This window comes from Rhopalosiphum padi, chromosome 3 (genome assembly GCF_020882245.1).
Source record: "Rhopalosiphum padi isolate XX-2018 chromosome 3, ASM2088224v1, whole genome shotgun sequence".
NCBI classification, from domain to species: Eukaryota; Metazoa; Arthropoda; class Insecta; order Hemiptera; family Aphididae; genus Rhopalosiphum; species Rhopalosiphum padi.
In genome coordinates this window covers 39062639-39078072 of record NC_083599.1, presented here as the reverse complement: position 1 = coordinate 39078072, position 15434 = coordinate 39062639, and the positions used below count along the sequence as shown (strand labels likewise).

The 15434-nt window shown below is 29.4% G+C and overlaps 1 long non-coding RNA gene and 1 other non-coding gene across 3 annotated transcripts; one reads left to right on the top strand and one right to left on the bottom strand.

The window, feature by feature from the left end:
* Nucleotides 1-5807: 5807 nt before the first annotated feature.
* Nucleotides 5808-9163, top strand: LOC132924564 (uncharacterized). 2 transcript variants are annotated; one of them, XR_009661345.1, is made up of 4 exons: nt 5808-5932; nt 6027-6119; nt 7160-7221; nt 8653-9163. It is a non-coding gene; the product is annotated as an uncharacterized LOC132924564 (long non-coding RNA). The 2 variants fall into 2 exon arrangements; XR_009661344.1 differs by lacking the exon at nt 7160-7221.
* Nucleotides 9164-14283: 5120 nt separating this feature from the next.
* On the bottom strand, nt 14284-14478 carry LOC132928109 (U2 spliceosomal RNA). Its single transcript, XR_009661983.1, has one exon. It is a non-coding gene; the product is annotated as a U2 spliceosomal RNA (small nuclear RNA).
* Nucleotides 14479-15434: the final 956 nt, after the last annotated feature.

Genomic DNA, 15434 nt, shown 5'->3' with positions numbered 1-15434 from the left:
TCATCCCTGTGGCATCCATAGTTATCAAATAAATTACACAGTGTTCTATATGATTAGGACGAATACGATTTCTTTTAAATACAATACATTCCAAAAACCGTTTTTAAACCATGTACAGTGGATGGCTGGCCCAATTATACTGCAGATATTAGCTATAAAGATGGTATAATTGAAGAGGGTGACTTAAATCGCAAAATATGGTACCAGGGCTACATGTGTAAAGAGCACCTCGTCGACAAGACGATCATCCGAGCTCCGTCAGTAGTTCACAGAGACTTTAACGTAGTGTTATACATGAATAGGACGAATACGATTTCTTTTAAATACAATACATTCCAAAAATCATTTTCGAACCGATTGTAGTGGGTGGTCGATCAAATTATACTGCAGATATAGCTATATAGATGGTATTATTGAAGAGGGTGACTGAAAACGCAAAATTCGGTATTAGGAACATATGCGTAAAATGCATTTTGTGGCAGAAGGATCATTCTTATGGCATCTATAGTTATCAAATACATTACACAGTGTTCTATATGAACAGGACGAATACGATTTCTTTTGAATACAATACATTCCACAAATCGTTTTCGAACCGAGTGTAGTGGGCGGTCGATCAATTTATACTGCAGATGTATAACAGGTATATAGATGGTTTTATTGAAGAGGGTGACTTAAAACTCAAAATTCGGTACTAGGAACATATGCGTAAGATGCACCTTATTGACAAGACGATCAATTTGGCACAATCTGTAGTTCACAAAGACTTTAACGCAGTGTTATACGTGAATAAGATAAATACAATTCCTTCTAAATACAATACGAGTACATTCAAAAAATTGTTTTCAAACCTAGTGTAGTGCAGGGCGGACGATCAAATTATAGTGCAGATATAGCTGTATAGATGATTTTATTGAAGAGAAGGACCTAAAACGCAAGATTTGATACCATTGCAGCCCCGGCCTATTTTTTAGTGAACCCCGACACAAAATGTGTAGTCCGATATTGTAAGTGTGTAGGTATACTACGGATTCGAGAAGTGTGTATCTATTAAATACTAATAAATATGACTTCTAGACACTAGTCACTATGAGCAGATTTTGCATACAAAAAATGTCCAGAAGCGTGGAAAAAAGGAAGCATTTTTTTATAGCATTCAAGTGTCCGATAACGCTAAATGTAGTAAATGTGACTCAAAATGTCCAACGTCTCTTTCATTGCTACTTGCTAGTGTTTTTCAACGTTTGTAATCCACGCTCGACATTTATAGTTTCGCCGACCGAAAGCGATTTTACAAATGAAACAATTACCCGCCATTTAGTAGGCTATGTAATATAAACTTACGAATAAGCAGTACTTATAATATTATATTATAAATAAATTCAAAACTCAATGAAAGAGACGATGGACATTTTGAGTCACGTATTATTACATTTAGCGTTATCGACAGTTATTGCTAAAGATATAGAAATCGATGACCATAGGTACTGACGAATTTTTAGTTATATTGAACAAATAATTGCACAAAATGTTTCATATGAAGATGTAGAAGGTTCTAGCGCTATACTTCAACCATATATAGAACAGTTCAATGGTATTTTGGAAAAAATACAAAATCGAGGACCAACGGCAAAGTTATGGGTACAATATTTTTATGTGGTATCTATACTTAAAAATTTTATTAGTTGTGCTACGTGCTCTGATGTCCAATAATATAGTACACAATAAAGGATACTACGACGTAGGCCTAAGTACTAGGATAACAATTACCCATAATATATGATAATAACATGACGCGCAATAAGAATACTACGACGTAGAAATAAACATATTACCAAATAATGCGAGAGGGGTAGCTATCGTACCGAAACGGTATTGTGTCGGGTCTAAAAACAAAACCCATTTTTGACTCTAACCCTCAGGACTGGGAGATGAACAAATCCAGCGATGTATTAACCTAACCCAACCATAGGCCTACAATTATATATTATAAACATATTTTTAATCACATTTCGAGTTCTGGGAACTCGGATACAGTGATTGCGGTTGACCACCTGTGCGTGGGCAGATCGCCACCGGATGTCATATCGAGATTAATCATCGCACGTGCATCCTGAAATACGTAATAGTGTGAGAACAAATGACGCACTTAGGAATAGGCTAGATGGTACATGGGTAGTAGGTTGGGGGACACAGACTATATAAGGGGGCCCTGGAGAGGACTCCTGCAGATGTGATTTATCAGAGTTAGCGCAAGCACCTTCATGTCAGTCTATATCAGAAATCTATCATTTGGACTTAGAATATTTTCAATTAATTAAATAAACGACACTTAGAAATATTTCGACTCTTTTTATTTCGACACGACCTGCAATTTCGGTGACCAGTTGCTGGCCCACTACAGATCTGAAAGACTAGGAAATTGGGACGGACACTTGAGTGCTATAAAAAAAATACTTCCTTTTTTTCACGCTTCAGGACATTTTTTGTATGCAAAATCTGCTCATTTATATTTGCAGGATATGCTCAAATTAAAAAATAATATGGATGAACAGGCATTTAAAAAATTTACCGACGAATTTTTTTAGTAAATTTAGTTGTGGAACCTGGAGTGATATTGTAATCGAGTAATCCCTAATGAAATCAACGAAGAAATGCAAGAAGACGAGTGCGAAGTTAATGATTAATAATAACTAAAATGTAATATTAATTACTTTGTTTTGACTATTAGATAACTTTACTATGATAATATAATTGTTGAGTGTTGACTACATGGATTAGGCCTACTGGGGAACCATGAAAAAAAAACACGCCGTGCTTCTACCTCAATGGTGGTGTGGAAACAAATGCAATCTTATTATCGTTATTTATTATATTATAATTATATACATACATATTATATAATATTACCGTAATTTTTTACGGTAAACGTTAAAATTCGAATACCGCAAGTGCGATTGGATATATATGTATAACCCATCTTGTAGATAATTTTGTCCTCTACAATTTTTGTATGAAAATTTTTTTTGTATAACCAGTATAAAGCGAGATATTCGAAAAGGCTACTTGTTTTTAGCAAAAAATTCATATTTCATTAAAAGTGTACATTTTGATGGCCGTATAACGTAAAAACTATAACTTTTACGTGAAAATGTCATAAGACCTTTTTTATAGATAATTACTTCCTCTATAACATATAACTATAACTTTTTATTGTATGACTCATAAAAAGCGAGATATTCAAACAAATGCCAATTTCGTGACCTTTGACCTCGAATAACCTTTGACGCGTACATGATACAGATGGCGACTTTTCACAAGTTGTTTACAACGATGTCATAAAGGTGTGTACCAAAATTCAGCTAGGTGGGAATTTTTCCGGGCTGGACCCCTTTTTACGTCTAATATCACTGAGCTAATTTATTTATAGTTTATTTAGAAGTATTTACAATTGCAGATAACTTATATAGAGCTCTAACTGGCAACACTTTTAATGTTTTGTAATTTAATGATGACATAGACAGGGCTGTCTATCTTTTTTGTCCATACATATTCTTACCGCTGAGTTCTGTTGTACTATTAGAGGTCTTATTGCATTATCCGCACATTCTCCGCAGGGCCCAGATTATTAACCGCGTATTGCATAATGGACTTATGCAGAGCTTCATATGACAGTACGCATGACTTCCATGTTGATAGTATTTTGTTCAATTTATAAAACTTAAAAATTACTGATCTCAAGCGCATTACTGTATTATCAATATGTATATTCCATCTCAAATTTGAGTCAATAATAACACCCAGATATTTTATTCACGTTAGGTACCCTTATTATATCTTGAAAATTACAACTATTGGAGTTAATATTACCACATGTATATATAGGTATATCATTAATGGGAATTAGGGTGTTGTTTATAGAGAAAGTCATAAAATTGGTTTTTTTTTAATATTTAAGGTTAGTTCTTTATTATTTAACTCTTGAAATAGTTTATTAAGGCCTATAATAGTTTTTTCTTTTACAATTTCCCAAGATTTTCCCGAAAAAAGAAGGCGAGTGTCATCAGCATAAGTAACCACTAATCCACCTGTATTTGAATCACAAATAGTATTAATGTATAAAATAAACAAAATAGGTCCCAACACACTGCCCTGAGGAACACCACAATCAATTTTTTTTTCACTACTTAACTCATTATTTATTGAGACTATCTCTTGTGTCCTATTTTCCAGATAGCTCTCGAACCAGCTTAGGCTTTCCCCATTTATTCCAAAACTTGGCAAAATATTTATCAATTTCCTATGGTCTACAATATCGAATGCCTTAGCCAGATCCAAGAATATTGCTATGGCTTTTTCATTATTACCTAATTTTTCATAAATAAGTTTTGTTGTTGAATATAAAGCATTAATGGCAGTGGTGTATTGCTAAAAATATTCGTGGGTATACGCCTTCTAGATCTTAGGTGTCAATGATATACCTATAACATTGAATCAAAAAAAATTTTTTCTCGCTTCCCTCGAATTCACTAACAATCTTTATTCTAATTATCAGTACCTATCACTTTGACCAAAGATTAACTTAAAAAAAATAGTACAGTCTAAGAAATTAGAATGGTTACTAACTACCAATAACTTAGTGATTAGTACACTAATCATGATTTCTAGGGCCCGGAACTTGATGCATTTGCATCTTTTTTTCTAACGATTACATTCGAGGGTCGTCTTTACAGAAATTTAATTCATCAAAAATAGAATTTAATAGTACAGTTTTTATTTTGTATTTTTAGGGAATTTTATTCATTTTTGAAAATTCTAACAGGTATACGGGGCTATACGGCCGTATACTCGCGTATCGTCGTTTATTTAGAGAGTATACGCTAAACAAAAAAATTGAGAAGTAAGTATACGCCGTATACCCCCGTATACCCTCCAATACACCACTGATTAATGGTACTCCTACTGGAAATTAATAAATTATTATTTATTAATTAATTATAATTAAATAAAAAAATATATTTTTTAACTTTTTTACTAAAACATTAAAATAAATTAAAAATGAAATATTTTTAGTTCTTATCCCTGTGAATCGTATTAAAAAAAACTGAATTATGATAACTCTATTTCTATTATTTCAAGAGATATCGCAATGGGTAAATCAAATTACATTATTACATGATATATTGATATTATAGTATAATTGTTATTTTTTATTTAAACATTTTATAAATGTAGTTGTGTGAAAAAAGCTTTAAGTTATAATGAAGGGTATAATCTAGCAAAATATTAATCTTCAGAGTATGAAAGAAAAAAATGTTGGGAACTACTGAAGTATACGATATAGGTAATATAATTAACATTTTGTTCTTTTTTTTATGCAACAACAATCATTTTCTCTCAATACAGTATTTCCCAAACTTTTTCTCTGCCGGAGCCCTTAATAAAAATTAAAAATTAAAACAACAATAAATAATGATAATAAAACGATTGCTTTATTTTCTGAACTAAACTTAATTTACGTTCGCGGACCCCCTCTGGTACCTATACGTACGAACCACAGTCACGCTGTCTTCATATTATATTGCCTGATTTTACTGTAGATCGGGATATCGGGTCACAAATACACACGTTTTAAACGCAACAACCCCTGTTGAGCACGATTTCTGTGGGATTTTAATACCAACCAGAGCACACTGAACACGAACTAAACGAACCACACACATGCGCATATTATTTTTATATATTACGTTGGTAGCCTGGTAGGTGGTTGGCGTCTAGCGACCGGTGTCGTACACGGGCGTCGATGGCGCCGCATTCTTATTTCTTACGCATTTCTTCGTCCGGACAAAGGTTTCGCACTCGTTTAGCAGACTAAACGATGGTCGTGTATGCGCGGCCACTTATATTCTGTATTACTGCGATTAAACTAAAGGTAAGTAGTAACTATTTTTTTTTTATAGCAATACTTATGGTAGTTAAATATTTTGTTTTGTAATAAACAGTAAATATTATCTTAACTTTATTAGATCCGAAAAGATGATTAGAGGATTTCGGAATTGGCTGACGTTCACCATTATCGGGTCAACGCTCACTCTTCGGCGCCGTAGACGACTCACAATGTAAGTTTTACATTATAATGTGATTTTATCAACAAAAAATATAGATACAAATTTATAATCATTACAAACATCTGGTTATCAACTTATATTAATTATTTTCGGTATTAGGTATTACTAAGTTTTTCTCGTCCGTTATTAACCATATGCGCTGACTTATTATCGATAGATTTTAATGTTAAGTAATAGATGACTTACGTTATAATATTATATAATACGTTTGTAGGAATATAATTATGTGACTGCACGATCTATGTATATAATTATAATAGTAATCATAATTCTAATTTTTTTTTTTGTATAAAACATTCAACAACTTTTACAATCTAAATAACATTATAATACATTTTCTATAATATGTAATTGTATAACTAATTTGTTTTTCGTTTTCCGTACTTCAAAATTGTATAACAAAAAAAAATGTCATATTTAATATTCTTATTTATAAATTGTTTCTATTTTATTTTATTTTAAAAACAAACATATTGTTTAAGACATAAATTAGTTACCTTAAAAATCACAGATAAAGCTCTTTTTTAGAACAAATCAGTTTTTTTTGTTTAATGTCTAATTTCTTCCAAATTTGAACTTAAAATGATAATGAAAAATGTTTGACTTCATAATATTTGTAACACTTATAATCGACGGTTACTTATTCATTTTTGAATTACAAAAAAATAAGAAAAATTGGTTAGGTTAAAATCTAGTTTTGCTTAAAAATTCCAGTGTTTTCTATTTTATTTTTTTTTTTTTGTTTTTTCCCAATTACTTATAAAAGTAGGTGCAAAGGTCTCTCGCGGTACTCCTACTAAAAAAAACTGTATTAATTAGAATCACTTTTCTACAAGAACAGATTGAAATTTAAAATTGTAGACAAAAATATCAATGTATTGCCAATCGTATATATTAATAATATAATAACTATTTTGAAATAGATAACCATATTATAATTAAATAAATATATAGATTAAATATGAGCTTAATCATATTTTACATTTAATTAGAAATCTTAATTTGTTTATATTTTTTATTCTCGAATCTAGGACATTTAACTATCATTACTATTGACTACCAAATAAACAAGAATACTATACAATTTATAAAGGTAAAAAACCTACAATCAACTTAATGTATTTAATGAATAATAACTATAAGTTGGCTCTATATAGTAGAGGTGGCTAAACCATGGCTCGCGTCATAGACTTTTGCAGCTCGCATTTTATCATAACATTTTTACAAAAAAAAATTTTTAATATGTATTTATGTATGACTATTTTTTGTTCTGCACATTTTGGCTCTTCCATATTTATTAATATATTTGGTGGCTCGCGATTCTCTTCTCGCTGTCCACCCCTGCTATATAGTGTTTAAGTAAAGTCACTGTACTTGTACTACTACATTCTACAATATTAATTAAATAATTATGGTGATATATAACTATAAAGTAGATAAGATAAATTATGATTCATAATTATATTAAAAGTACCTGTAAATACCAAACATTGTTGCTTATTAATTTGTATCGTATATGAACAATTATAAAATAATATATGTATATCAATACAATTTTAAATTATAATATTAAGTATTAAGTTGTTATATTTACTACTTACCTATGACTCAATGTAAACAAATTAAATTCATGCAGTATTTGCCACTTGGTAAAACAGTTAATATGTAATAACTAGGGTTTGGATTTGAAGGCAATATAATCAATAAAAAAAAGCATTTAAAATATAAAAAAAGGCAATTCATAAATATACTACAAAATAAAATAGTAAACATTTTTTAAAAACTTTTAAATGCACACATTTTGAGAAAAATACAAATAAAATTTGTAATTACAATATAAAATTAATCCATCGGTTGAAAAAATATTTTCACCGAATTCTGAAACATACTTTTTCAACTTGAAATTGTGATTTTGTTTAACTTTTGGCATAATTAAAAAAGAGAATAAAATAAATGTGTGGAAAAATTATTGAACGACAATTATTGCAATCGACAAATGCGGGCGGACTGACGAACAATCATGAATCTACACATTACGAACATATCTTAATCTTTAAATAGGTGTACGGATAATTTTATGGCCATACCAAATACTCGATAAGACGATATCGATAAATATTGCGAATAATAAAACCCATTTGTAGCGATAATACGCAAGCTGTGTATAAAATTATAAAATCAACTGAAAAATTAAACACAAAATAGGCATTTATAAGTACAAAAGGTAAAAAAAAGGCATTTATAAGTAAAAAGGCAAAAAAAAAAGATCCATCGTCTAAGAAATTAAATGAAACACATTTTTGTATAAAAATTATTTTTCTATTATGATTAATAAAAGAAAGGCATTTGCCTTCAAATCCGAACCCTAGTAATAACTAATAATTAATAATTAATATTTAATAATAATGTAATATATTATGAATTAACAATTACATAATTATTTATAAAATAGATACATAAAAATATTATCATTTATTTATCAACTTGTCAATAACAACACTTGTCTATTTTGTATGATTTACAGATTGAACTTTCAGTAGCAACTACAATATCGTACAATAAAATCATAGAAGTAATAATAAGCAAAAAAAATATCATCTACAAACTGGCAAAATGGATAAAGATGTTCTTTAAGTTTTTAACTATCTTTGTTGTAATGCTAGATTACAGATGCTTCATTACCTTTGGGGCTAAGCAATGTGAAAATAGTTTGGCCCCCATGTAATGATTTACAAAGAAAAAAAAAGATGCTTTATTACCGTCAATTTCCAACTGACAAAGAACACGAGTTGTTTTCATAGGTCGAACTATGTACATGGTTGACCAGTATGATTGTGTTGGTGTCAGATCCTGACATAATTGATAGCAGCCCATTCTGCTTTGGCTGCAGTCAGCATTTTCACCGGGGACGAAGAAAGGTGTCAGCACTTTGTCTAACGCATAAACAGCATTTATATAAATATTCATTTTATGATCTGTATTCCGAATTGTGTGCCTATAATATCATTAAAATTGATTGAAGTTGTTGGTCGACACTTTAGTCTAGGTGGCATCTGCATACTTGTTATCCTTAGCCAAATCCACTTCCAATATACAGTACTTGGTTTCCTTTACAATGTTCGGCGAAAGAACTGTTGGAGTCCAAAAATTGTGCCAGTGTGAAATCCACCGTGCTCAAAAGATTATTACCCAGACTTAAAAAATTTAGAAGCTATTTTGATACTACTAGGTGTTTCAGACTACACTCATATGTCCAGGTTCATCTAATGTAAAAACTATTCACCAACACCATTTTCTATTCTGCTTTTACAAACTATTTCTACCAACTAACATTGTAAAGTGGGCCAAATACTGTATATTGTTGTTTGTGAAATTGGTCACGGAAAACAAGTTTACAGCTATCATCAAGATTATAGTTTTAGTCGTCCATTACCAATTACCTTCATTGATAATGTTAGTCATTCAACCCGGGTTCATATTGTAAGAGCGATATTTGTATAGACGTTGTTTATACGGAAGATGAAATGCTGACACATCTCTGTTTCCAAAGAGTATCAATTGGGGCACCAGTAAAATGACCAAAAAGGCGACCTGCCTGTAGGCGGAGAGAACTTTTCCAAGAATCTCTCTCTCAACCACTTAACTAAGGTTCTGACTGCTTCCACATACATCTGCACCATATGTATATTTTTGTAACGCATTGTTGATCGTTACTAGTATCGATGTAAATTATATGTGAAACATACTATTAATTTCAAACATTTGATAAATTTAATAATGTATTAATTAATAAATATAAACACATTGCTTTTAATTTTGTAAAAATTAAATTGTTGTAGTATTTTTGGTTTACATATTATATTAGCAATTTCATTATTTCAAATTATATTATAATGAAAAACTTTATTTAGCAAATATGATGTTGACACATTAGTTGTTAGTAAGTACATATCTGTCCAGTTTCCACCAAATTATCAAAAATATTTTTGCCTAGTAAATATAATGTAAGTAATATAAAATTTGCGATATAAAAAAATAATGTTAATTAGTGTAAATTTTTTAAAATTACTAACTTCTTTAATAAGTTTATAGTTAATTTCATATTTAAAACTTTAATAGTTACATAATATAATATTATAATAGCATGATAATCAATTTATTACATAAAGCAATATTATGAGTTGTATAAAAGAATTATTACAATATTAAATAAAAAGTTTGCATTTTATATATAATTTATGTAATTCAATACTGATTAAAATACATCTCAATGGCAATGTATATTAATATACATTTATAATCAATGATATTACGGTTAGATTAGGACTGTTCATTGATCTTAACAAGACATTTTTTAGCATGCATCAATATGGTTTAAACAATTTACGATGAAGGTCTTGAAATTACATTAGTTTTTTTATTGATGTCTATATCTTATGCACAGAAAATTGACAACCAGTGCAATTTATTATACTATTATGATTTATGGTTAATCTTAAAAATGTATTTATTTTTTATTACCTACTTATAAATTTATTTTTTATATATATTACAATTTTTGTGCATATTTGCATACACATTTTCCATTTTTGCCCATTTACTATTTAGCTCTTATAACTTACAATCTCTATAATTATAAATCACAATTAACAAATTTATTGTTGTAATGATTGTGCCAATAAGGGCAATATGACAGTATCGACTTCAGCCTACAGGTCGTCACTTTCAGTTTCTTAATAAGTTTGACACTTATAAAACTAATATAAAAATGCATTTACAATTTATGGTATACGTGTCGTATGCTATCTACAGTCGATTTATTGGTGTCGCATGCTATCTACATAACTGTAGAGGATTATTACAGAGGAAGACTTCGCCTTGGAGATTGTAAACCTGTTGATAATGAAGGTACTGATGGTAATACTACCGATACTTCCGAGGATAATTCTAACAAAGAAAATCATAACTATCATACTAATCGATGAGTGGAGAGCATACAGCACTTTAAAAAATCACGGTTTTCTTCACCAAACTGTTAATCATAGTAAGAACTTCATAGATCCGCATACAGGTGCTCAAACTCAAACAATTGAGTGTTTATGGAGACACCTAAAGGTCAACTACAATATAAGATCACGTGGTGCAACAAAAACGAAAAATATATATTACTACAAAATGGATATCTTCATACAAGAAGATGTGGACGACTGTATTATGCTGAGGTGTATAGTGTATTTGACGTTGTACCAAGTACAAAAATATAAATGTACTTCATAGTTCATATGGTATACGGTACCTATACTCAATTACTCTAAAAGAAATAGGCAATTATTTATTATAAGCAGTAAGTTTCATATTTTCTCGACATATTTAGGTATAAACAAACAATAACAATATAAAAATAGTATACAAATTAGACATGTGATTGGCTAGCAGATTAAAAAACTATAACTCAAATAACTATTCAGCGAATAAACTTCCAGCAGGACCCTGTGATCCTCTGGTTCTGTGACTATCACCCGGATTGTGTTCAGCCTATACCGGATGATGGTTTCGCGCACACAGAGGGAAGAAACGAAGAAAAAGAAAAAAATCACTTAAATTCACCGACAAAATGTAAAAATCACTTGACTAATTAAATGTGTAATTGGCTAGCAGATATACAGCTATTCATCAAATAACTATTCGGCGAATAATCTTCCAGTTTAAAGAAAACGATTTGACAAATGTTTTTCAACAAAATTTATCTTCCTAATAAAAATTTGCCTTTCGTAGGATAAAATTAATCAGTAGATGATAATAAATAATAATAATGTTAAGAATTGTGCATTGTGGAACAAGTTGAGAGTCTGCTCTATTGTAGTAATCGGTTAAAATGTCTCATCAGTGATAACATCATTGTTATTATCACAAAAACAATGTTTATAGTTTATAATTTATACCACCGAATTAAATAATAAATAATATTTAATATTCTAAAATTCTAAATACATGTATATGTATGTATCTATACATTACACATTAATACATTATAATTTTAACTCATTAATTGTTATAGTGTAATTCTAAAATTCTGTATTATTCATCAAATAAAAGAAGTAGGGAAACTAACTATACCTTTGAGGAAAAATAATTATTATTGAAATATGTACTGGAAAAATGGAAAATAAAGTGTTCAGCTCTGTGTTCTCAAAAGACAAAAACCAGAGCTGGTTAAACATTAGTGAGGTATACAACTCAACTACACGCTGTACGTAAACTAAGTAAAAACCATTGATATCAAATATTTTTCAATAAACATGATACATGAATTATAAATTCTTTTTTTATTAATATCAACCCAGAGATGCTATGAAGGAAATCTAACTAGTCTTTATCATCTCAAAACTTCATTTTAAAGAATGTTTGTTAAAAATTAAAAAAGTGATTATCTGAACAATATGTTAAAACTAAAACATGTTGATAAAGAAGTTAGTGCAATATTTATTATTACTTTCTAAATAATATGTTTGATCATTACACTATGCTCTATTGAAGGTTAATACAACCGATGAAGATAATAATTTATCTAAAATCCAATATGTTTCAAAATGTATACCAACCATTATAACTTTTTTAATTTCTAATATTCCAAAATAGGATTTGCCATGATGGAATCAAAACAATTTATTGTACCTGTATGTAACAATATTGGTGGAAATACAGTTGAAAAAAACGTACAAAAAAGTAAAAACACCACAAATTCAGTATTCAATACATCATTTGACTTTTTACAAATGTTTATATAATTACAATTAAATTTTAAAAATAAGTAAAAATTCTTTATAAAACTTTTTTTACATTAATATTATATTATTACAGGATTTTAGCTTGAAAAAGATATTATAAATTATAAGTATTAAGCTGAATTCTATACCAACTCAAAAATTTTAATTTTCTATTTACAGTAGTCATGACTTCATGAAACATGGACCAACAAATGATAAATTTTAAAAATACTCTACTTTTCCACAACACAAGCTTTGGCACAGATATTTTGTCAATAAACATATATAATTAATTATATATTTTTAAGTACATTAAAGTACATTATTATTTATTACATTTATAGATTTATTTTTCTTCGAGTTAAATATTATAAAATAATTTATTTATTATATAAATACCTTATATTTCCCCAAGATCAGTATTATAGGGTTTCTAAAAATGAACTCAGGACAAATGAAAATGCAACGGGCCCAAGTCTACATTTTTACATCGTATTGAATACAATTAGTGAAAGTTTAATTTGCCTAACTTTCAAAGGAAATATTGTTAACGCAATACAATGTATTTCTATGAGAAACACATTATTTCTTTATAGTAGTTTATACCTTGTATTTTCGTTTTATACGAATAATACAAAAAAGTTCGATTTCCAATATATAAAAAATAAATTCTCCATAGGAAAATAAAGTTTAGAATCTAATTTACTGCCTTAAATTGCAATATCGTCAAGATGTAATAATATTCTATTGTTCATGTATTCACGTTTATAGCGCTCTAGTCCCACTACTTTTCCGTCAAATGCTACCGCGACGCCCACACAATGAGCAGTCTATTAATACCAAACCCTGTACACGTAGCCGTCGTAGTCGTAGTGGAGGTCATAATCGTGTGGTGTACACACGGCAGGCCGCAATGCACATCGATTTAAAAAACACAAAAATGCTATCGTAATACAATTTTATAATTATTTATCCTTCATCTTTATGAAAAATCAAACACTCTCGCTATAATAATAGTCAATATTAAAAAAATTAAATATTATTCACAATTCATGAATCGCAAATAAAGTTGATCAGTGCACGTCACACTACACATTTCATATAAATCGTACGAACAAGATCTCTATATACGATACATAGCTACGTTGTAACTTAAACACACGTACATAATTTTTCTAACAATTGTCAAGAATGCAATATTTTTTCTACATACATAGTAATAATATAGCGACATACGTAATTTTAGACGCTAAATCCAAAATCCACAAAATTTTGGGAAAATGAAATAATTTCCAAAATTTTGGTTTTTGGATTTTGAATTTTCAAAATTTTCAAAAAAGTTTTGAATTTCAATTTCCTATTACTATTAACTATAACTATATCATTTTAATATGTGGGCCGTTCCCGGTGGTACTGCAATACCGGGTCAACCCGCGGTGGAGCAGGAGCAAGCCCCAAAATCTCCACCAAATTTTGAAAAAATTAGTTTAACATTTGAACCTCTCAATGAAAGGTGTATCAGATGTTAAGCTGATAAGAACAGATACTACACTTTGATCTTAGCCGATAGGCCGAGAAGCGATACTCTTTCAAATTCACAAAGCTATCTTAAAGGCAAAAACGATTCTAAGACGATTGCAGTTTTCAATTTTGACGTTTTCGAAAAAAGCGAAAATATCGATTTTCCGAAAACCGGATTTTGAAAAATTGCTGTAAATGTCAATAATGTATTTAACCACACCTCACTTGTCATCGATAATTGATTTAAAATACATTATTTCATAAATTAGTTGACCGCACTTCGATGATACAAATGGTACAGCTCGTTTGCGCCATCTATCGTCAATAAAAAACGACGCATATACCAAATACGGAACCGTGTTTTTTGTGGACGACGCATCGATTTCGATCGTGTATCGTTGGCGCCCTCTTGTTGTTCTATAACAATGTTTCTAAATAAAAATCCTCGGAATACAATATCATAACACATTAAGAAGTCATTAACACAGTACACATATAAAATTTTGTTTTAATATTTCTATGAATGAGATAGAATAAATATTTTTAAAACATTGAATAAATACGTCATTCTGTTTAATACAGACTGTATTTATTTCTGTTTAATATTTAACTACAATTTACTATGAATACATAAATATTTTACATTTTAGTATTTTACCTACTTATGATTTATACCTATAGCTTATACTAATATATTATCAAAAATCACATTATCGTCAAAGCATAGAATATCAGTTCTTTTTTCCTTGGTCTTTTTTACCGATAACTCAAAAGCTCAATAAATGATGTAATAATTAATATATTTAATTTTAATTTTTTTAATTTTTTATCAAAATATTGTACTTTATTGATATTTTTATTCTGATTACATGGGCAAGGATCAAGTCATCAAGACACAAGAACACAATATACTAAAAACCATAGTCCGCACAATAATGATCAATAGTGTTTTTTCATACAATTTTAATATTCCTCTATTTAAACTATAAATCTTGACAGATTAACTTGTCAGTCTTGT